Source organism: Corapipo altera, unplaced genomic scaffold (genome assembly GCF_003945725.1).
Source record: "Corapipo altera isolate COAL_440 unplaced genomic scaffold, ASM394572v1 165, whole genome shotgun sequence".
NCBI lineage: Eukaryota > Metazoa > Chordata > Aves > Passeriformes > Pipridae > Corapipo > Corapipo altera.
The window spans coordinates 421,204-445,829 of record NW_020884954.1 but is presented as its reverse complement, the minus strand read 5'-3'; the positions used below and the strand labels follow the sequence as shown (position 1 = coordinate 445,829).

General features: G+C 44.9%; 1 protein-coding gene and 1 long non-coding RNA gene across 4 annotated transcripts in view; one reads left to right on the top strand and one right to left on the bottom strand.

Annotated features, from left to right (window-relative positions):
• The window catches only part of DUSP27 (dual specificity phosphatase 27, atypical), a 31,975-nt gene extending 11,364 nt beyond the window's left edge, over window positions 1-20,611 (top strand). Inside the window, exons 6-7 of one of the 2 annotated variants that reach the window (XM_027663502.1) lie at window positions 4,573-5,766; window positions 20,599-20,611. The gene's annotated coding sequence lies outside the window, so the exon portion shown is untranslated. Of the gene's footprint in view, window positions 1-4,572; window positions 5,789-20,598 lie in introns of those variants that run through there. The other variant, XM_027663501.1, reaches the window with a different exon arrangement.
• On the bottom strand, window positions 14,869-24,620 carry LOC113956684. 2 transcript variants are annotated; one of them, XR_003530928.1, is made up of 3 exons: window positions 23,086-24,620; window positions 17,682-17,776; window positions 14,869-16,817 (listed from the first exon to the last, which is right to left on the bottom strand). It is a non-coding gene; the product is annotated as an uncharacterized LOC113956684 (long non-coding RNA). The 2 variants fall into 2 exon arrangements; XR_003530929.1 differs by having other exon boundaries at window positions 14,871-15,415; window positions 15,693-17,776.
• Between the last annotated feature and the right edge of the window lie 6 nt (window positions 24,621-24,626).

The window sequence follows — 24,626 nt, the reverse complement described above, 5'->3', positions numbered from 1 at the left end:
AGCTGGCAATCTTCCTAAACTTAGAATCATTTCTCTCAACTACAACTCACTGATTAGACATTATCCCTGCTTCTCTGAAGATAAAGATGATTCTTTCTGACAGCCAGGACTGGGGTAAATGATAGCTACTTATTGTCAGGTAAATGGAGCCTCAGAATCAGGTGATTGAACAGTAACAGCTGTAGAAAAATAAGAGAAAGAACACGTTTTAGTTGTGTGGGTTGCTTTCTTGGTTTTGGTTTTGTTTTTTTTTTTTTCCAGTAAACTCAGATTACATTTTGAAGTGCATAAGAGGCATGGTCTTGTTAATGTTTTCAGGCACGCAGAGATGCTCTGAGGTTTAGAATGCTCTTCTACTACAATATAATATATAATACAATGCATCCCTTGTTTCTGCATACCTCTGTGAGTTGTTATTTTTTTTTTAAGCAGTGGAATTCCAGGCCTTGATCCACGCTCTGAGATTTTATATTAAATTTCTGGAATTTGTGTTAGGATAGGTGTTTTCCTCTTCATCCCTGGTAAAGTTGCTCTGTGGAAAACAGCCCTGCATAGATGTATTTGGAGCTGGCTTTCATTTCAGTCTAGAAAAGGTCTTAAATTTCGATGGATCAAAGTGGAAGTGTGCGGTACCTTCTGGCACTGAATTTACTTTTTTATCAAAGGCCCGATTCCCTCTGAAAAATCCCTCTCCCTCTTCCTGTGCCTGGCTGTTCCCAGCAGACGAGCCTGTCCTCTGCGGTACTGTAGGGGGCATCTCGCGCTGTAAAAGAGGAGCAGTGGATGATGTGGTAATTGGTTTCATTTTGCACTGTACAGCACGGCCTTTGTTTGGGCAGCATTTTGATTTAAACACTAATCTAGGTCTGCTGCACAAATAAATTATTCAAGACCGAGGGGCAGAATATGGTTCTATAACAAGTCTGAGCCACACCGTCCTGATAGCGAGTTTTGACCCTTGTGAGAAAGGGTTAAGTGGGTTCTGCTGACTCATTGAGGTAGGTGGCTTATTAGTTCACTTGTGTAAAAGGGAGATAAAAATGGTTTGCTGGGGAGAGGCCATCTAAGATGCTGGCTGAGCAGTCATGAGGGAGAAGCCTTAGAAATAGCTGAACTTTATTTTCTTATTGCTTATATCCTTGTTAATAAAGCCAAGCCCCCAAAGCAATAAGGGGGTGGGGATCATTTTGGACTCCATGCAGTATACGGCCAGTGCTTGAAAGCAAGATGGGAAAGGCTCCAGCTCACAGGTATAAATTACATGAAACACTGACATAAAGACCTTGCATGGTGAAAATATTAAAGCATTCAGTCATAAGACCAATAACCAGGAGAGACAGAAATGGAGAGGTTGAAGGCAGGCTAGAAAGTCAGGTTTTAAGATGAGAATTTAGAAGGAGATAAGGGATTGTGGAAAGGAGAGAGGTCTGCACAGATTGTTTCAGGTGACCAGAGCTGCAGAGTGAATGGTTTTTCAGCAATGACACCAGTCTGACACTAGATTAAAAGAGTAAATAAGTACCCAAATTCATCTAGGAGGGATTTTTCAGCAAAGATGCGCTGGGACTGATATTTTTGCTCAGACTCAATTTGCTGCTGTAGGAAGGAGGGCGTTTTTTTGGCATTGTGTAGTGGAAGGTGAAAGTGCAAGGAGCATCCATACGGTCAGTTAAGAATATAAACACAGGAACATCAGAAAGGCTGCATGGGGTCAGACCAGAGGTCCACCTGGCTCAATATCCTGTCTCTGGCAGAGAACAACAGCGAATACCTAGGGAAGAATATAAGAGCAGTGATATAAGTGATATTTCCCCAGCATGATCTTCCAGCTTCCAATAATTTGCAACTCAAGGACTTCCTGAGCCAGGTGTGATATTCTTGTATTTAATAGCCCTTAACAGATTTTCCTTGTATGGAGGTGCCTAGTAATTTTTGAGTTATAGCCATAATAGCCTTGTACCCACTAGCCTCTGTAATCTCCTGTGGCAAGAAGTCCCACAAGTTACTCTACATGGAATGCTAAGCCATCTCCTTTTTTTCTGTTCTGAACCCTCTGCCCACTAGCCTTTAATGCCAATATAGTATCTGTTTAGTATCTACATGTGCCATGAGATTTTACTCCCTCTCTGTCATTAAATCCCATCCTTAGCTCTCTGGTTCTCAGCCAGAGTTACTCATTCCTCATACAGGGGTTGCTCCATGGCTCTCATTATCCTGGCCATTCTTCTCCAAACCCTTTCTAGTTCTTTTTTGTCATGCTTGAGATGAGGGACCAAATCCTCACACAGTATCCAGGGTGCAGGTGTGGGAGGGATTAATCCTAGGGCATAATGACCTTCTTTTTTCTGTTCTCTGTTCCTTCCCTATTAACTCCTAACAGTTTGCATGTTTCCTTGGCTGTTGCTGGGCACCACAGTGATATTTTCATAGAACTATTTATTATATACACAGAATCTTATTGTCGGATGGCAATGGTCAGCTCCAAGATCATCATTTTTTATGTCAGGTTTTCTTACACGTAATGCTTTACATTTATTAGCCCTGAATTTCACCTGCCATCTTAGTGCTCAGTCTCTCAGTCTCATGAAGTCCTTCTGCGTTTTCCCACAGCCACCCTCTTATTTCCACTACTCTGTTTCCTTAATGTCCTTTGAGCAGTGTAGAAGCTCAGAGGATATGGGAAGCAAAGAAGTTAAGGAGGGATAGATGAGAGAGAAACCCATTTGATGCTGGTCTGCTTGAAGTAAGAAATAAGAAAGTGATGAAAGCTGGAGAGCAAGGAGATAAATGTTCAAAAAGAGATCTGAAGACAATAGGCAAATTGAGAAGGGGACCCACACTGGGTGGAGACAGGAAGATGTAAGATGTAAGCCAGAAAGGCTAAAGCAAAATGGTAATTTGTTTAGATGTATAAAAAATCCGGGGAAAGGTTATGAGGCAACCTCTGTGGGAAGGATGGAGATTTAAAGATTTCTCACGGGTCTGTGAGAAATGCGAAGAGGATTGGGAGAAATGGCAAGGGTGAGAGACATTAGTGGGACACAGATGATAAAATGACATCTGTGCTGGATTGGGACTTCCATGTAGCAGGAGCAAGTTTGTCAGGAAGTGGAAATGTGCCAGAAACACGTTATTCCTCCTGTAACAGCCGCATCCTGCGTCCTGATACTGATAGGTGTGGGGCCACGGCCCATTTCCCCCATCCAGGAATTTCAGGGAAATGTGATTCATTGTGTGCAGCACCAGCTTAGACTGGATCATTTGAAAAGGAGTTTAGCACCATTTCCTTCCTTTACAGCTCCATGAGAAATGGGTGCACATTAGCTGTGGTGGAGAGCCGGGTGAATGGTGAGACAAAAAGTTTTATTTGGGGCTGCTTATGTTGCACTGCCTGCCCTTCCTTAAAGGGTTTAGCTGGGGTACATTCAGTATGGACATTACAATGTGAAAACACGATATCCATGACCTCCCTAAATTTATAGACAATCCAGCAGAGATACTGAAAGCATGTGATTAGTATAGTTGAGGGCTTGGAAACAGACACTGCCTGCTCATGTACTCCAGCAAAATCTCTTTGAGTGATACCTACCTATTCTCTGGAATTTCACTTGTCATTTAGAAAAATGAAAGTGGGTCAAATCTCTCTCTGTTCTAATTGTGAAGAAAACTTCCAAAATGGGAACTATGTATAACAAATAAACAGTTCTCTGGAGAGGTGGGAGTGCAGCTCTAAAAGGTGTGTGAGTTGCCCCAGTCATCTCAGCAAGGTGCTGACTTATTTGCCCAGGAGTAGTAATTTAAATGCCAATAATATTTGTTATGTTGTTCTTCATGTAAAAAATTGAGAAAGGTTCAAAGTACACGTACTTAGGTTTTGAATTGCCAATACCAGCTACTTGAACAATCACCTGTACCTTTTTGGCTATCCCTAGGAACAGAAATTTTTCGGACATGAAAGCACTGAAGGATCTTATCTTTTTTTTTTGTTCTTTGTTACATTTCAACATATTCAGGAGGTGATTTCATGTTGCTTCCATCTATCTGTCTATCTATCTATCTATTTATCTATCTATCTTTATCTATCCCCATTACAACCTCTCAGTGGCTTCTGAGCTTGCTGTGTTCCTGTGACTGCTGTTCCCCTGCCACAGGCTGCACACACAGACACACACACATAAACAGACATAAAGGAAAAACATTGCTTGTGGCTTATAAAAGCAGGCAACAACATGAATTCAGTTCTTCCCAGGACTGCCCAGGTGTGGCGATGTGAAAACTGTCTTAGAGAGCAGGAGAAGGGACATCCTGTCTGTGCTTTGAACCTTCCCCTCTGGACAGCATTTCATTTTTATTTGCATGTATCTTTAAAACAGACAAACTTGATCCTTACACAAGAGCTTCCATATCTTGATTCAGACCTGCAGGCAGACTGGTTTTCTTTTAATTAAGATATGTATTCCCTGGAAGACACAAATGAGTGTAATGGAAAACTAGCTTCATTTTTAACTAGGAAGAGAACAATGTCTCTACATAATCAATCAATCAATCAATCAATCTCTTATTTTTTTCCAGTGCACCCTTCATGCCAACATGCCTGAATGCTTTATGGTCATTAAATTAAATCAAAGAACACACCACAGAATGGACAAGGCCAGATCAATAAATCTTAAAACTGATTCAAACTTACCAAGGACTCTGCACAAGTAACCATGAAAGGAAGGATGACTCCAGCCAAAAGGGTATTTGTGTGGGCATAAAACTGAACCAAGACATAGGTGATACTAATTAGAAGACAGAAACATTTAAAGGAGCTGGTCATTTTTATAGCATCACCCAACTACCAACAGCATCGACCTGCAGCCCAATGTCTTAAGGGTATTTTTGGGTTTCTGAGTGATACATGAAAATAACCATGGTGGCAAGAACTTTTTGCAGCTGGCTAGAAAGCTGTGCAGCTCCAGGTCACGTCCTGCCACGAACATGCCTAATTTTAGAGATTTGCCTATTTGTGACCTCCCCATTTGATTGTTGCAGGGCACCATATTAAAGAAGGATGCAGTGCCCACCAGCTGGCATGAACCATTGTGTGACTGTTCCGTCTTCATGGACCATCCCAGCAATGTGATCTTTGCAATGACTCCCTACTGAACTTGGATCCAGTTGAAAGCCATCCATTAGTTTGGCAGAACATTTCTCCCTCCTTGCTGGAGAGGAGAGCTTTACGAAACTGCAAAAGCCTTTATGAAACTGCCAATTAATGGGGAGCTTTGTACATTTGGCTCACAGAAATATCCCAGCAGCTGTCATAGCCTATGAAGGTTCATTCCCAAAGCGCATAAAATGACCACAGGCCTAACTACAGTCAAAACTAAATGCAAACCCCAGTTCTTCAACTTAAACTTCCCTCCCTCAATAATTTTGCGAGGCGTGTGCTCCTTAGTCCATGAATTGCATCAAAAGTATTGCCTAGAGGCAGAGGGTCAGAGGAGATTCCACATATGAAAAACAGGAGGCCCTCAAAAGGGTGCAACCTCAGTTGCTGAACAGACACCACACAAATAGGATGGATAAAAGCCCACATGAGACTGGTATATGAGCAAGCAGAAGCTGACAGTTGCCCCTCAGGAATACAGTATAAAGCTTTCAGTTCTGCAGGAGACGTGATCTGAAAGTTTGCTTCCTGGGAGCAATCACACCTGAACTGTTGCATGGTGCTGCGGTTGCATAATTTAATAGTTGTCATGTTTCATCCCGAGGTGAGTGGTGGTGGTGGTGGTGGTAGTGTACACAAAAAATTTGTACGTCATTAGGGATAAAAGGGTCCATGCAAGAAGAGGTCAGACATTATCCTCGTGACCAGCAGAAGAGGTCCATATTAAAACAAAGGAGGTGTTTGATTTTCTTTTGAATGTGGGCAGATGATTCAGACCCATGTGCCCTTCATATGCTCTGTCTCTCCCCTTCCCATCTCCTTCCTTTTGAAACAGATTTAAGTCCATCTACTTTTATATTTTCAAACAAAACCCATAAAAGGGCCATAAATATCATGACTCGCTAAAATGAAAGCTGTTTTCTTCTTCTCCCAGGAGACTCCTGCCTGAGAGAGAGAGACAGAAAGAGTTCACCCCTTTGAAAATTTCCTCCTCTGTCGAAGTAAAGCTCATATCTAAAAGCAGCCTTCAAGGCTTTGTTCTTATCATCTTGACCTGGCTTTGTACTGGCTTCTCTCTGTATTGCTTGTGGAAGTGTGAAGGACGGGGCTAGGGGAAGGAGTTTTGGCTATCACTGGCAGAGCAAGGGTCATGCTTGGAAAGGGATTTCATTGTGGTTTCAGAAAATGTTATAAACTCAGCACACTGGCAAAAAGAATGAAGAAACTCATTCCCCTCCTGGATCAGACCAGTGATCCACCCCTTCTGTCTCTGATGTTGGCCAGAACCAGATGCATCTCAGAAGGTATAAAGGAAGTTTAAGTGGGTAATTATGGAATAACCTGCCCTGAGTAAAATTTTCTCCCCTTCTGGCCCAAAGCCCTCCTTCATCTCTCTCCTTGGTTAGAGTTCAACTCTATGCCCTGGAGCATGACGGCTTCTCTCCCTTCCAAACCGCTTTTCATCCTGGCCTGTCTCATGTAACTGCCTGTGACAGTGATGGGATGTATAGGTCTTGTCCATTGAGAGTCTGTGACAGATCACAGCCTTATTGGAAAGAGAGGCAGAGAGGCCGAAGAGAAGGTGAGGGAGGAGAGCATAAACTCAGATGAAATATCCATCAGGAAGATGGAAAGAAGAGTGAATGCCTGGGAAACTAATTGCTGCCTGCTGATCTGGGCTGTGGAGATAGCTTGCAAGTGAGCATTTTTGCTTTTCACAGATTTCAGCCTGGAGCACTCTAGGAAAGTCAACTCTTTGGGTCAAAAATACTGTTCATCGATACTTCCCCTTATATTTTCTTTTACAGCTGTGGAAGTATAAGAGTAGTGCTGAGAAAACTATTCTGTTATGTACTGAGGGAGCTTTTTCTTCCACTGAAGTTCACTACGCATTTCTGAACAGGTATTGGCGTAATTTGGGCCTACTAGACGTTGAACACCGATGAAAATCGAGCTGTTTTCCTGCTGCCCAAGAAGGGTTTAGGAACCCAAAGTCAGATATTCCTGTCTAGGTCCCTGTCCAGGCCTCACAGAGATGGCTGCTCATACTCCCGAGTTGAGCACAGAGTGTATCCAAAAGTGTTTGTGGAGGTTACAGCTTTTGTGGCTTGGTTTGGTCATTGCACAGGCCATCAGCATTTGTGGGGCACAATGCCAGATGCCCCAAGGTGAGGGTTAGAATTATCCGACACACTGAGACTTTTTAGCCATTGTCAGCATTTTCTCTGGTGCCTTTACCACTGAAAGCATTAACAAAGTTCCAGGGAATGCTTAGTGTACTTTCTAGATGGATACTTCCAGTAATACACAGGTTGAACAGCAGCTTTTATTTATCCAGGAGCTCAACAATTCCTAGGGAGAGGGAAAGAAGAGCTAGGTGTTTGATCATATCCAGGCCTCAATAATCATTAATTTCACTCCCACAATATCCACAGTTTCCCATATTCCTTTCCCTCAAAAGTGTGGCAAAGTGATCTGGAGTTTCCCAAGTGATGGCTGTTGAAATCTCACCCCATCTCCTGGATACCACACTGAGGTGTTCAGAGCATCCTGCTGATGTTGGCTGAGCACAGGAGATTGTTCATTAAGAAAAATGACTGTATCATTTTTACTGAGAACAGCTGCAGTGAGCAGCTCAGTGCCAGTGTTCAAGGCTCTGTAATCTCCTGTTAGTTGCCACTTGCCATTAGATTTTTTTACTGGCCATAAAGGAGAATTGTAGGGGAAATGAGACGTGACAATGATTCGCTGTTCTTCCAGCTCCTTTATCAATTCAGTAACAGGACAAATTGCTCCAGAAGGTAATGGGTATTGTGGAATATTAACTATCTTGCTATGGGGTAAAGGAGCAGCTGTTTGCAACAGATTAGCAGTCAGAGATGCATTCGTAGGAGGTAAACTCTGGGGCAGAAAGGGTGATGTCCCTCTTTCCCATTTTCCCCACGACTGACCCTTCAATACATCCATACCCAATATATTAAGGGCACTTAAAAGTAAGCTCAGGTGGATTGTCTGTCCCTCAGACAGAATTAGTTTAGCCCTGACCAGTGGGTGGTTAGTGGGTTTCCCATTAACTCCTGCAATAGAGACTAACTGCTTGCTGCCCTTTGTAAGTGTCCTTACCTCCCATCGATATCCGGGCTCCCGTGTCAATGAGGAATGTTCTAAAGTAGGAATGGATCATTAGCTGCGACCAGGATCCTCAGCAGTGGGAGTAGCACCCACCCTGGTTTCCTACATATCCGCAGTCCAGGTTTAGTGGTGACAGTTTGGGTATATCCCTGAGCTCGCAGCCCTTGCATGCTCTGGCTCTCTAGTTATTATCCTTTCAAACCATACGGTGTCATCCCATCTCCAAACACAGGTCCCAGAGGGTTATCATGAGAAGTAAATGAGGAAAACCTGTCCAGCTGCCACAAAAGGGAAGTTGGCAGCTCAGAGACAGCTGCTTCTCTAAACACATTTTCCATCGTCTTTTACGCTCAGTACTGACTGATGGTGTTCCTCAACTTACCCTTTTGCTCTTCTACATTTACTTTGGCTGAGGTTATCCCTCGGTTTTTATCCTCTGGGATGTACAGTGGTAAATCTGCTAGCCTACACTGAAGGACCTCTTGGAAACTAATACCATTTAAGCCTGTCTTAATGGCTAACACTAAAGACTTCCACACCACCTCCGCTCCCATTATTATGTGTCAGAAGTGTACAGGCTCCCAAATCACCTCCCAGGGATGCAGTTCTGCTGGAAGGGATTGTCCAGCCCCTGGAGCAAGGTGTGCTGGTCCTTCTAATTCAGCTGAAATCACAGGTTGCAGCAGGGCACTCTGCAGACTGGCTGCCAAGGCCCGGGGACACACATTTTTCCTGCCATGGGCAGTGCACAAAATGCAAGTCCACGAGGGACTGGTAATATTTGGCCCCAGGGTATCCAACATTATTCCTGGGCCTAATGCCAATGATCAAGCCTCAGCTGGGGCAAGGTGAAGCTCATTGGCTCTGACTATCCAGATCCATGGTAGTCCATTCACAGGTGTTTTCCCTGGTTTAGCTCGATATCTCTCCCCCAGACCTCTGAACCTGAGGGCAGTAAACCCTGCCATGGTTCCTGTGGAGGGAGGTGAATTTTGTGCCCCTGTGGGAGTGCTGTGTTCAGTTTTGGTTAGTGATGCTGAGAGCAGGGGGCAGGGAACCATCATCACCTGGCTTTGAGGGGAGGGGTGCAGGTCTGCTTGTTTCCAGATACCCCTCTCCCAGTCAGCATTGCACTTGGCACAACAGTCTTTAACTGAGTCTCCTGCAGGAGCTTCCAACAGCCTCCCTCTGCACTCCTCAGCTTCAGCAATTGTCTGGGGCTGAAGCTGGATTCAGGTGGTCTGTTTTGCCTTTTTAACTGCTTACACTTCCCAAGTATTCTTTCCATTTTCCTTTTCTTGTTTTCCCTTTTCAGTTGTACATTTTCTCCTTTCAACTCATCAGTCACATCCACTGCTGCCCTCTGACAGCTGCCTAGTAGCCAGCACGTTGCACTTTCCCCTTCTCCCTTCTTTACCTTACAAGAAAACTACCCTCTGGCAAACTCCTACGAAATACCATCAGCATCTGTGCAGTGGCTCTTGACCGCAGGACAAATCCCGCTTGGGATTTTGCCACTCCTCTTTCTCAAAGTCTTCTCCCAGTTGTTGTTACTCAGTGTCTGGTTTTTCGTGGCACAGACAAACAGACCCACAGAGGCAGTAATTTTACACTCACGCCAAACCAGCTGCTTTGGCAGGCAAGGCAAAGCACCTTGTGCTTGCCAGCAGAGCATGTCCAGGGGAGATCCCACTTGTGACACCAATAAAATGTCACAGTCTGTTTGGATGTCTCAGTTTTACAGGGAACCACCAGACAAAAGGTGAGAGCTGCGGGAGGCAGCACTTTGCAGTTGACCATGGCTGCATAAAGGCCCTTTAGCTCTTCCTGGCCACCTCTCCTGCCTACCTGGTGCTCTGGCTTTGACCTGATGACACTGCTCCCAGCACACACCAGGCCTCAGCATGAGCTGGGTTAGCCAAAACCTAAGCAGGAGTTGAGTGAACAGTCACAGAAAGGCCAGGGTCTCAGACAAACAAAAATTAAAAAAATTAATAATAATAAAAAAGGTGTTACTATTTATCAGGGAATGCAATGATAGAAGTTGGGGTAACCATTTTAAAATGAAAGAGGGTAGATTTACTTTAGGTATTAGGAAGGAACTCTTTGCTGTGAGGGTGGTGAGGCCCTGGAACAGGTTGCCCAGAGAGGTTGTGGATTCCCCATCACTGGAAGTGTTCAAGGTCAGGCTGGATGGGGCTCTGAGCAACGTGCTCTGGTGGAAGGTGTCCCTGCCCACGGCGGGGGTTTGAAACTAGATGGTGTTTATGGTCCTTTTCAACTCAAACCGTTCTATGATTCCATGACAACTGTTTTCCTCTAATCCAATTACACAGTGCCACTGCCTCATATGTGTGGGGTGAAAAGAATATTATTTCACTGAACTGACCTTGTACATGTGTCTACAGCTTTGTCCGATGATGGTTACACACTAAAATAATACCTCATCTCTGTGGCAAATCTCTCTTCTGTCCACAATTAAGTCCACTTTATAATTCCATTTTTTGGCCATGTTTACAACAATATAGCTATTGCAAGGGTGTAGAAAATGTAAATAACTTGCCTCTTATTTTTCCCAGTCACCTTTCTCCTTGTCTCTCCCTCAGTTACGAATGCCTTGGAGAACAGATCATACTTGCTTAGTGCCTGAAAATTCCTTAGCTTTTAGGGGGAGCTACAGTAAATAAAAAAAAAATAAATGCTGAATTCTGTTTTCACTGAAACTAAAAAGGAAAACCATGTTATAACCTGATTTGGTGTGATTATACTGTAAATAGGCCATAAACAGTCAAAGGGAAAATAACCCACAATATTCACACCATTGAGAGACTGAGGGGGTAATCGCTGTTCCTCCCTGCTGTTCCAAATATTTTCCAAGTGTCCCCAAAACTGCATTGGCAGCAGAATGTGGCCCAATTCAAGGGCTTTAATGCTCCTGCTAAGTAGAAATGATTTTTCTCCTCGAAATTTTCAGTGAAATAGTCTGTATTTTGCAAAAAAAAAAAAAAATCACAGCTATTCACTGCAAAAGCACTAAGGAAAAGGCAGAGACCATCAGAAATCTTTCTGACAAGTCAGTTCCGTGTTTTAAAAGAGATTTGTCCAATTTAAGGAAAAGTACAAATGTTGAATTTCAAAAATAGGCATGTTCTATCTTAAGATGCCAAAGAATTTCAGTGTTGCTTGCTGAAGCTAACAGGGAGCATAACCTCCACTTTATGCGTGGGGGAAACAAGAAGAGAAATTTACCTTCAGCTCATTTTTCCCCTTTTCCCCAAGAATTGTTGCACTTCCCGTGCCACACAGAGAACTGGCATTTTAAACTGGTGGTGTAGCTTACCTTTAAGACCACAGACCTTCCTCACAAGCAGCATGGCTACCTCTGCCTGTCGCAGAGCTACGGAAGAGCAGGGAGATGCAGGGAGATGCTGTGCTTTTCCTGCCCTTTGTGGTGAGAATCTTTTTCATCTTACATCCACGCTCACTCCACACTTCCAAATATTTCCCCTTTGTGACCTATTAGTTCTCGGCGTCCTTTTGGGCTCAGTGATAGCTAAGGGTATAGTTGTTTGCTGTTATTCCAATAATATCCAGAGGCCTTACCCAGCATCAGGACCCCACTGCAGTGTGTCCTGCTTGCAGCACAATTCTGGATGTTCTCACCCTAAAAGACTTGCAAGTTAAATGAACGAAACAGACCCAGGCTGGGAGAAAGAGTCTGCATCTTGTCAGTGTCTTTGAGACCCAGAAACCGAGCCCAGCATCGTACGTGGGTACTGCAGCAGCAGAATTCTGCAGAAAATTTCAAAATATAGGGCTAAATTCATCTTGCTAACAAAGTCGTTCCCCATGAGCAATCACTCAGCTCTCTGTGGCACAATTAAACACTCACTGGCCTCCAGAGAGCACAGGCACGACTCTCTAAACTGGTGATTAAGGCGTTTGCCTGTGAGGGGCAGACATACCTTTCAGGCCTTTTTCCAGAGAGTGTGCAGTGTGAAAGAGTTAAAGTGTTCATCCGTGCAGGCTTTTCCCCTCCCGAGTCGTGGCTCCTGGCTGCTCACCTGCAAAGGTGTGCCCTGCCTTTCTGGCCCAAAGAATACTCAAATAACCAATTCGAAAGGAAATAGTTGATTTGGGACTCTTTAACAGAATAATCAACAGCACAGGGAAAGAGCCTGACACTTCCTTGGACTTAGATTCAGGTTCTCTCTGTGAGTTTAAGCATTGTCTTCTGAACACTGAGCTACTGAGTTGAAAAAGGCCACTCTCTGATTTTTGTCACCTGCTGCTTATGGGCTCTGTCTTGTCCGCGGATAAGGTTGGTGTAAGAACCGAAGGTAACTTCAGGTCTGTCAGCACAGGCTGGGGAGAAATTCTTCATTGCAGTTTCATGTTTATCCGTTATAATCCAGTGTAATTGCAGACTGTCCCTAAAATATGCTGCACTGAATTTTATAGGGCTTCCATCATCTTTTGGATCTGGGTCACGCTGATGGTACAGGTGGCTTCAAACATAAATACAGGCCGTCACATGGATGGGACGTACATTCCTGGCAAAACCGGCAGCTTTACTTATGTTTTTCTGTGTGAGAAATGATTCAGAAACAATCAGATTGGTTCTGGCTCAGTGTGGCAGATTGCACTCGAGCACACGGCAGCCTCCCAGCCAGCGGGGAGCTGGGCTAAATCACCCACTGGAAGTACGAGCCTGCTTTAGCATTTAGCACTTCCTTAGCATTTAACAGCAAAACCCAGCAGAACCACGGCTTTTGGTTTTTTTTTTTGCTTTGTCCTACTCCCTCTCCCAAGGCTCAAAAGATTGCAAATGCCTCTGGAGTATCAAAGCTTCAAATCCAGTGTAGCCTGGCTATTATTCCCTTCAGCCGTGAGCATGGCAGTTACGGGGATGGGATGAATGCTCCCCATCTGGATCATTTAAAATCTGTGTTTAGTATTAATTCTGTGGCTTTTTAACCTGACTCTCAGTTTGGAAAGCAGGCAGCTGTCGACACAGGGCGATGCGATGCCCTGTGCTTCTGCTGGACTTGCACCTGCCCGTGGTAAGAGACCATCTTGTAAGATCAGTGTGCTTGCTGGAATGGGAGGGCTAGTGTGGCTTTGGCTGAGATTAGCTACTGGGCAGAAGAACCTGCTCTGAGGGAAGGGTCTTGCCGAGAATTATGCAGGCAGTGACAGGATTATAAAGATATTGCATGTGGCACATTACAGTGGACACGCCAAGAGTCTTCCTGTTCCCTTATTCTATCATATGGACTGAGTTACACGCTGTGAAAACCACGTTCCCTGCACGAAGGAGCAGAATAAAAAATACTGTTTGGCTTAAATCTGTTCCTGCTTGTGAATGTCAATTAAATCTGTTCTCCTTCAAATTTCTTTTGTTCTGCTGCTTTTATCTTTGTGCAAATTTGCCTTGGTGACTCCTCTGTTGTCAGCCTGGTCCTGACAGATGAAAATCATGAACCCTCCCAACGTTACAAGCTGTAGGAACACGCACTTGGCTGAGGGTTAACGTGGAGTTACAGAACCCCAACCAGAGTGCGCTGGTACGCTGGCTTTTCCTGCCCTCCTCTGTGCAATTATTTTGGGGAAAGTTCTGTAGGCCAGGGAAACTGTGTTCATAACATCCACTATTTAAGCCTCTCACTCGGGCTCTTTCCTTGCAGCGAGAACTGACACACTGTCAAAGTTGACAGCACTATGCCAGTTTATTGCACCAGAAGACCTGGCCTTTCCTTTCCTCCCAGCTCCTGATCTCGGCTGCTCCCATTATATGAACCCTGTCTCAGTCCTGCCCTTAATAAAATCTCCATGCTCCATATGCTCCCTCAGCCTCCCTTTGATTAGTGCTCCCAGAGTCTTCCTCGCTGCTGACGTCGGGGGCATGCACAGCTCTGTAATTTCCCGACAGCCCTTTTCAAACACTGGCTTTTAATCAGGAGCTGTTTTACCAGCACTTCCTTCTCTCACGGCGCGCCTTTGAAGCGAGGCCGCCAACAGTGGTGGGGTTCCTTCCCCGCTGCCCTTTTTTGTTGTTTCCATACAGGATTCTAGGACAGAATTTCATAGCTTTTTAAATGCTCTGATTTTTTTTTTTTTAATTTTTTTTTTTTTCTGTGCTGTGATCCTAATTTCCTTCAGGATTTCTTCTTCATCTCCTGGGAAATTTGTCTCTATTTCTGGCATCTGTCCTTCCTAACCCTTCCCACGTTTCTCCCCTTCCAAAGACAGGGGAAAAGAATCCATTTAATATTTTTCTGTAGTAACGTCTATCTCATCTGTCAATAAATTACCCTTTGCCATCTCTGGGAGACCCCTTTGTCTCCCTTCACTGACCTTATTCTGTACCTTGCCTGTTTTTTTTGAGGGAGGATGCAATATCCCTGGGCTGTCATTCCATGAAGAACAGCTGTCATTCCTCCCATAGTGCATGCGTATGTGTTTGAGGAAGGAGGGGAAAGGGAGGGGGGAATTAGGGGAGGACAGGGATCTGCTATTGGGAAATATGGTCCTATTCACAGTGGTAAATGTTTTTTCATTCATGATATTCAGCTGCAATTCTGTCTTTTTCTTCCCGTGGTTTTAGACATTCATTTTCAGATTAACGGAAATCTTAACGCTCATCTACCTGAAATGTAACTACAAGAATATTTATTAAACATATTTTTAAAACTTACTATGTATGCGTTTTATAAATTTCTAATTTTCTTCATGGCCTCTGCTGCTGTGGATGCCATCTCACTGTGAGAGCTGCAGCCTAATGCTACAGAGGTGGATTCAGGAAGCGTTATCTGTTGCTAAAAAACATACGACTTCCGTACATTTTCAGCATTACAGACTGAAATGCTCACTGAGAGGGTTAGAGAGCATGGTATAGTCCTGCATGTCGCTAACTGGCTGTGCAGACCTGCAGAGGGAAGAGGCAGGTCCACCAATCCAGCAGTTCCTGCCCTGTCCATGCTGTTCCTTATGCTTTGTGAAGGGCTGCAGACTCCCAGGGAAGTCCTTGCAGAGCGTTCCCTGTGTTTCTCGTGGTCTGGTGGCTTTGTGCTGGTCACACGTAGCACAAGTACACGTTCCTTTCTTCCTGCCCCTGCTCCCACACACAGCCTGACCATAAATTAGTGCATCTTAGGAAAGCAAATACTAGTTTTGATCAAATTTTACCGACGTATTATTTAAAGAAACAAAAGAACTGAAAGCAATCCACCAAAGATGCCCTCACCCCTGTAGCATCTGGTAATTACACTTCTGAATGCATTTATTCTCACAATACGGAATGAAATAAGGAAATGCAGTTATTACCTACGGTGTGCAGCGGGGACACACCAAAGTCACCTGCTGCTACAAGGCATGGCATGTGCTGGGGCCCTCATTCTCCACGTACCTGAGTCAAAAAGCTGGTGGAACACACTGTGAGTTCTGTCTGATCCAGCCTTGGCGTTTCCTTTGTTCGGGAACCAGCAACAGGCACCATGTTTGTGTCACAGCCCAGATCCAGGCACGGCTTCTGGACCTGTGAGCCCAGAGGTGTTCCAAAGCCCCGGATTAGCCAACACTAGAGAGAGGCTGGAGAACTTAAGCGAAGTCAAAAAGAATGTCTAGATGTGACGTACATACCAAACTCCTCACTTCCTTGTTCTGTGCTAGCGGGACATCAGCAGAACATCTTTTCTCTTAAAAGCACTATAACTACTTATTTTACAACTGCTTTGCGATTGATGTCCACTCTGGCCCTTTCTCTCTCATCTGATGGCTCTGACAGTCCCTGCTGGGTTTAGCTGCCCTAACTGAAAAGGTAACCCATCTCCACAGCTAGAGGTAATAAATTCTTTAGCCACCACAGCAAAATACATTGATATGATCTTGAATTAAATCACTCATGTCTGCAGTTCTCAGTCCAGGACATCACCGCAAACTGGTATCAGCTGAAATCAGATTTACATGAGGGCATCAGGCTCAGGGCTGAAACAGTTTGCACTGCCCACAGCATTCATTGGGCCACCTCTTCTTTGGGATACCTCTTCTTTGGGATAGCTGCCTCCAGCACTTCAGTAATGCAGGACGGTGATATCCTAAACTTCTCCAGGGTGAATCACTAGGGCTTGGGAACAAGAGCCTTTACTCCCCTGGAAACAGCCTGTGCCTTCAGGGACTAAGGCTCTGCCTGCATATGGAAACAGGGTTTTCAAATGTGTCCTCCTACTGGTAAAACCAACCCTGCTCAGCACCAGGAAGAACGCTGGGAGTCTCCTGAAGAATGGCTCCTGGCTACTGCCGTCTTCAGGACTATCCCATGTTAATTATTCAGATCTTCTGTAAAAAGACACACCTGTGGCAACTGGCAGAGTAACTGCACAAACATTACCAGCCTCGAGGCTGAGAATCTGTTAAATAGCCTTAGCAATAGAATATTAACACCTTGATCATGAGTAAGTGTGGGTGGAATAATTGTCTGCTCAGAAAGAGGCACCTTTTTCTCATTCCATTCCTGTAGTTGAATCCTTATCTCCTGGATAAATAAAAACAAACCTCCCCAGTTATTATTGTTCTTGTTCACCTTTTGACTCTTGATTAGATTTACCACAGATACATCCCTTTGGCAATGAAAATGGAATCAACACATTTCTGATGCACTCCAGTGGAATTCTCACCCCCTGCTCCACCCTCAGACCGCCAAGGTCCTGGTTTTCTGAACGGCTGTTAATTACCTGTCCCTCTAGCCCATGGATGAGATACCATTTCTGAGAGATTACTTGCCCTGATCAACGGACTGTTCTATATCGCTTTGAATCTTTATCTTATTTTTAATCCTCGGCACTTGGAGCCAAACCTGATACCTTTCTGAAGACAGAAACTCATGGTGATAGAAGCTGCCTCGCTTGGGCTGATTCTCCCTTCTATATTTTTCAGTGTTTTCCCAGATGAGGCCCCAGGATTATTGCAAACCAGTCCCAGGAAGAAATGCTGCTCAATTAGGCGAAAAGAAACTCGAAGGAAAAAAAGGAGTAGAGCCAGCAAATTGCTTGAGATAACAATCTCCCCCCACCCGTGTGTCTCTGTAACTAAGAGGATTAGCTGAACTTTCTGTGTCACACCAAAACTGACAATAAGCAACAGTGACTTCCCCCCGCTGGCACTTGTACCTTCACATGTTTCATTTTCTTGCCCACACTACTGCCTTGCCCCTTGCTGATTGTATGACAAACTTGGGGATGAACATGATGGCTCTTTCCTTTCCTTTAAGATTTATGACTCAAAGCCAAATAAAACCCAACTCAAGTTATTACATGCTCTGTTTCCTCCTAACAACAACTCACTTTTAACAGTGTAAGCTAACCAAGGAAACATGGAAATATGGTCTCCTTGATCTCACCTGATCTATCTGCTGTTAGAGACACAAACAGCAGCCTCGGGTCTGCCAACACAGGAGCAGGCATAAAGGCATCCCTTGGGAGCAGGACCAAACGTCTGGAATATATAAAGCATAAGATCCATCAAAATTCAAAGTAACTGAGGTTCTGTGTAGATACAGCACTGCCAGCAAGGAGTTGGATGCTTATTTCGAGTTAAGATTTATCATTGCCTGGTAGGAGGACTACCCAGGGTACTCTTGCAGCGAAGGGAAATAAACTCTGGTAAAGGACTCTGTTGCCAGTCGTGGAATCGGCCTCGTGTTCCTCTGACAACGGTGTACACATGATGAAAAGTACATGGCTCGTGGCTGAAGGTGATCAAACATCAAACAATTCCAGTTTCTACAGTAAACGAATCCCTTTTGCTGAGCTGCGTAGAACATCACTTCAAACCAGTGAACAACTCCTTTCCACGGGCCTGCCGCAGAACTTGAAGGAGGAGAGGAACTTTGTTCTACAGGACAAGGCAAAGGAGGAGAGTTCTCCCACCAGCACATGGTGGGAGAACTCTCCTCCACCCTGAGCTTCCACAGAAGACCCCAGCAGAAGGTGGTGGAAATACAGAAGATGAATGTCTCTGGTACCCGAAGGGCCGCACACGGGCACACTGACCAAGTCAGCACCTGTGCCAGGGAAGGAGGAAGCAAGAGGAGGCAGGAGAAGCAGGAATGTTTTCGCGTCGACGTAAAGTAGATACCAACACCCAAAAAGGGAATGCTGTGATAAAACCAGTTGGGATGTGGGACTCAGGTGATCGCCACCAGGGTAAGGACTGGGGGAAAATGCTGTCACAACAAAATATGCAAGAAGTGTTTGGGTTGGATCATTAAAATGCATGGGACTTGCCAGTTCTTGTAAAGCATTTTACTGAACTAGGCATCTGTGCCACGTGCCCTCTCATTGCTACTCAACTCCCCGGACCTAAATTAAATCACTGTGGCACTTCTGCCATGTTAAACGGTGCGAGCAGGTACTCTCAGGCCACATAAATCCAGTGAAGTAGTGGTTTGGGGGTCCCTGTACAGCTTTATTTGCCATCAAAGGGTATGGTGTTGTGGGGGAGAAATACTTCCAGACAGATTTAGACTTTTACTCCAAAAATCTCTTCAGACTGAGGCATTGTAAAAACTGCCCAGTGTATTGCCATGGGGTAAGACTGCCTTGTCACTCTGTAGCAACCCCTGTCTCGCCTATATGGAGCAGCAGTTTTAGTTCAAAGGGGTCCAGGTCCATTCTCTTTCCCCATTTACATGAAATGGGACTAGAGTGGAGCGTGGCAGCCTATTAACAGTGCCCCACAGCACTGCAAGAGTTCTGCCTAGAGAGTGAAGGACACCGTGTCCAATTGAAATTACAGAGGAATTTGGGGTAGGCAGAATGTAATTACACAATTGAAATTTAAACTGTGAAATTAAAAGGAAATATTCAAGGATGAAGGGGCAGAGAGAATCCCTAATCTCCAGCCAGGCTAGGCTGTGTGACAGAAAAGTCCCTTTCTGAAGAGGGAATAAGTGAGGAGCTGTCCTGGAAGAAAGGGAGGTAGAGAATAAAGACAATGTTTTCAAAAGCACCCTAACTCCAGCTGTGTGTTTGTTTCATAGGCTGTGTCTATTCTACAGAAAACCTTGCGGTTGCTAAAAGGTGTCAGATGTGTCCCTCTTGGCCCCCTCTCCACCGAGGTCAGAAACAATTTGGTTCCTCATGTAAGCAGCACCACGGCATTCCCAAGGTCCACAGCAGAAAGCATGCTGGACAAAAAGAGGAGTGCAGGCCTCTTTTTTTCAAACGGGTACAAAACAGAGTTTGCCCTTCTGCCTGGAGTTTGTCAGACTGCTGGCGCTGCCGCTGTAGTGTCTGAGGTTTTACCAAGTCTTAGTTAATAATCATCGGAACAAAAAATATTTTGCATTTTTAAGGGTTGCCCTGTGGGAAAGGGAGGCAGAGAAACCCGCTGAAAGCAGATCTGTGACAGTTTTGAGTGGCAACTTGAATCAGGCAATTGCAAATCCCGCTGCCCCAGAGGTCTGAATCAAGTTGTAGGACCCCACTGTTGTCCCTCCGGGAGCAGAGACAGGTAAAGACGGAGACAGCCTTGTGGATCTCCAGGAGAGGAACAAGGACAAACTGAACAGGGTCCTTCAATCAAGGCAAAACAGATCGAAATGGGGGCTCCTCTTCTTGGGCTGCCCAGCCACACATGCAACTGAAGGCAAGTTCCTTAATTTCTCTGCCTTAGTTTGTCGTTGCTAAAAAAGCACAGTAATAATTTCCTGAATCTTCTAAGCTGGTGATTTGTAAGACGTAACTGGTTAAAATTGGAAGGTTCAGAAGCTGCATTGATGACAACCATTGAAATGCATACAAAAAACTGAGATAGAGCTAAAGTAAGTGCAGCCAAAGCAGCAGAGAGTGAGAAATAGATTGAAAAACCCACCTGAAAAGATAAGTGTCCTCTTAGTAATTACCTCTCCCTTTCCTGAGGATGTGTGAAGGTTCTGAATTAAGGGGCTTTTTTTAAATATGAAAATGAAAAACATGCTTCTTTTCGTCCGTGCTCCATTTCTTATCTCCAAAAAAGCAGTTAGCTGCACCTGGGAGGGGCAGAGTATAATGAGATGGTACAACTTTCCTGCCACAATTTTATTATCCGAGAGCTTCAGAGGATCAGCAGCAACTCTCAGAAATAACAGATTCGGGGTCATCCTTTCTCCAATTCAGAGACAACAGAATAGGGGCAGAACCAGAGCTAGAAAGCAATCTGGTCAAAGGCAGCCAGAAGAGCGTGCAGGGGGAAAAAAAGCCAGCCAATCTATGCAATGGACAGTCTCCATTTCCCTTCTGCTGTCCGTGCTCAGCACGCACAAGGTGCGTAGGAAGGAGATCTGAAGAGGGGGAAGAGCATAATGCTGGAAAGAGAAGGGATGGTGGGTCCCAAGCCTGGGGCACGAGGGTGGACTGTCGGAACAGGAGGAGGGCAGGGAACAATGCAGGAGAGAAAGGAAAAACAGCTCTGTGGTTGAAGTGCTGCAATGCACAGAGCACGTGGTGCAAGTCTGGGTCCTGCTGTATCTACTGTGACAGTGGAGGGACTACGCGTGGTCCTTGTATTGCTTTTCTTCACTTCTCCTCCATCAGGAAGGTACTAATCCTAATTTTCCCTCGTTCATTCCCTGCCACGTCTCTAAATTGGAAGCTTATTGAGGCACAGACTGTTTTTTGCTGTTCCTATCGATAGCGTGCTCAAAAAATGAGACTAACAGGGAGACTGCAGTTGCTCTGTCGGGTAAACAGACAGAAACATACAGAAAATTCCATTAACAGTCAGACAATCTGTGCAGTCTCCGAGTGAAAGGCACAGAGAGGTTTGGGGGAGGTATGCATGAAAACATAAGGGGCAAAGAACAACTGTTCTTGAGGCAGAAGCCTCTGTTAAGTATCTGCAGGACCAAAGGGAAGGCTGAAGCAAACACGGATTCTAGAGACAGGCCCTCCTGGAGGAGAGAAATCTGACGTGAACAGGACAGAGAGAAGGGGGACACCGTGTGAGAAAAGCAGCATCTGGGATTCCCATCTGAGTGGCACGGTGGAATTGGAGCAGAGCAGATAAGTTTGCTCTTAATTTCCTTATACACCAGAGCTGTGTGGGGGAAACGATAATTTCCTTCCCAGTGTGCTTTTTGCTTAAATATTGCAATTTGTGTCTCTTTTGCCCCCTGCCTTCCCACCTCGTGTTTCTTTTGTCCCCTGCCTCCCTACCTTAAAAAAAATCGTCTCTGAAACACTGCTGAATTAATTCTAACAGGAGACAGAAAATTCAGAAGGTCATAGCAATCACAGAAAATTTGGTGTTATGGGAACAAGTCAAGCAGGCCAAGGAGGGCTGGGAATTAGGAGGTATCTGGATCAACATCAAAACAATGGACACAGATATGCTGCAGGGCCTTAAAAGATCCTCAAATACCATTTCTTCCCTTTATGCATGGTGTTGATTTTGAGCACTGTATTGCTTTTCACCGCCAGAATATGTTTTTTAAAGCAAAATCCCTGCAAGAGGCGATTCTATGGGGCTGACAAGCCCAGTCAGAGAACGGAAACACGGAGTCCTGCACGGCCCTGGCTGCTCTGGGCTCTGTTTCAGCAGAGGATGTAAGCACGTTCTTAACCACCATTGTGAGCCCAGCCTCGCTGGCTGCAGCTGAACAACTCAGTTTCCTACTTAGGTCTTCTTGTGAAATGAATCCAAAGTGCTCAGCTTCTCGTAAGGCTAAGCTTTGTATCATCCTTGCGGCCAATTATCTCAAATTTCGAGTGTTTCTAGCAAGTTGCTCACGAGTAAGACACCAGTCAGGCACTGTGTGGCACTCACAACTGAAAGAGAGGTAAAATTTATCTGATAAATTATTCATCACTAATGATTTGGCCAGCTTTCCTGGATATATAGCCACAGGGATGTATGACACCTTGGGGAAGGCATCAGATAGAGATGCATTCAAAGAGAACTAGAGGAGAGGATGCAGACACAGATCCAGAGTAATCTTTACAGAGAGAGGGAGAGCACCTATGTGGCCAAAGTGAATTAAGTTCTCTTTATAGCAGGTCAATTCCAAAACACAGAGCAGATTAGTAACTGTGAACTACCGGGGGAAAAAAAAAAAAGCCCCAAACAAACAAAAAACCAACAAAACACAGGCAAAAAACCCGAACCACCAGCAACTACTTGTTTTCAGACATCTTTTCTTCAGCAGCTGCGGGTTCCAGCGAACTGTGCAGAAGCTGAGCGAGAGCAAAGGCTAAATCAGGTGTGGTAATGGGAGCAAATTCTCCCCAGCGAGAAGCTGCTGCTGTGAGGGAGGAGGTTACTGGGAAGTGGCAGGCAGGACTGAGAGGAGTCTCTGGGTGAGATGGGGAGATACGGGAGAGAATATTCAGCGCAGGCAGGATTAGAGCTGTGCAGAGTCTTAATCTAGGCAGCCCTTTCTCTACACCTTTATCTGTCCTGGTGCAGCCCCCGCGTGCTGCAGTGCTGGTATAACCTGGCCATAAAACTGGATTAACTGGCCCGCGAGGATCATGGCTGAACTGAAGAGGAGCACGACAATATGCCTTTGTTTACATGCTCACTCCTGTGAGTGAAACACAGATCTGCACGAGACAAAGTGCTTAATTGCTGGTGTAGAGTATCATCAAATGAATGTGCATGAGCAAGAATCGGTGTTAGGGGGAAGGCTTTTGCTCTTTCACAGCACACTCCTCATTTCTCTTAGTGTTCTCTGCAATAAGAAGAGGTTATTTTATAGTACGGCAAGGAAAAAAAAAATCCCATTATCAGAGGAACTTATTTTTAAATAAAAATGACAAAATTACCTTGCTGATTCACCCCTTGGAGATAAAACCCTGCTGCTGCCTCTCCCCTTCAGCCTTTCCTTTCTGGCTCTTCCCTAACACTGAAAAAAAAATCTAGTGACTGCCTCTGATACGACTCGTAATTTCTTCAGCAACAGCGTGCAAGAACAGATCCCTGACAGTTCCTCTCACTCCACAACGTTTTTAGCCCCAGAAAAAAAAATCTGGCTTGGACTCCGACCCGTTGGAGTTAATGACTCTTGGAAAACATTAAGACCAAGTCCTTATTGAATGCCACTCTACATCACCCTCCCTTTCTTCTTTTTCTGGATGCACATTACAAAGCTCGGGGATAACATGCAGTATTAAGAATGTAAGCACATTTTATTTTTACTCTGCCAAATCTGTCGAGAATTAGAAGTTTTGCCACTCTGGCTGATTGCTTGTCCTGATTTGAAAGTTTTGAATCTAAAGCTGATTTTATTTGTTGGTCCCTGTGGTCTCTGATTTGCTCCCCTTTAACGAGGGAGACATGAAACCCGACTCCTCATTCCAGGACAGTCAAAATTTGATGCGGGAAGTGTAAGAGGATAAAATATTTGGGAAAGGCATCCCAGGAGCATTGTGCTGCCCAGAACGAGGGGATCTTACGGCGGGTTTCCTAACAGAGGGGAAAGCGCTTCGGTGCAATCGCTCTCTTCTGGAGGAGAACCAGCCCCCCACCCAGGCGCCCACCCTCCTCCACGGGGACTGCAAGCTCTGTGATTCCATTCTCCTGGAAGCAATCCCTCTTTATTCACAGGGGCTTGGTTCTGCTCAGGGTCTGGGCTGTACCTGGGTGTGGGTGCAGTTTGGACAGGTTATTTCCACACCACCACTCACAGACACAGCACCTTTGGAGCACCTGTTCAGGGACAGACTCCTGACAGGCGCCTCCCCCATGCAGATTATTTGAATTTTAACTCCCCGACAATTTCCCTACCTGTCCACTACTGATTACTTCATTTTTACCTCAAAATGTTCATTCTCTCCCCTACAGATTACCTTACAGATTTTGCCCCCCAAAACATAATTTTTGTCTCCTATAGATTACCTAGATTTTAACCACCATAAAACCCCAATGACTACATTTACCTTATTCCCAAAATGTTCATTCTGCCCCTAAGGATTACCACAGATTTTTCCTTCAGAATATTCCTGTTGTCTTACAGATGACCTCAAGTTTTACCCCCAGAACTTTCCCTACCTTTCTATTACTGATTATCTCAGTTTACCTCAAAATGTCCATTCTCTCCCCTCAGGTTTTACCCCTAAAATTCTCCCTTCCATTCCACTACTGATCACAGAGTTTACCTAAAAACGTCCATTCTCTGCCCTCAGGTTTTACTCCTAAAATTCTCCCTTCCTTTCCACCACTGATTACCTCAGTTCACCTCAATATGTCCATTCTCCCCCCTCAAGTTTTACCCCTAAATTTCTCCCTTCCTTTCCCCTACGGATCACCTCAGTTCACCCCAAAACGTTCATTCTCTCAAGTTTTATCCCTAAAATTCTCCCTTTCC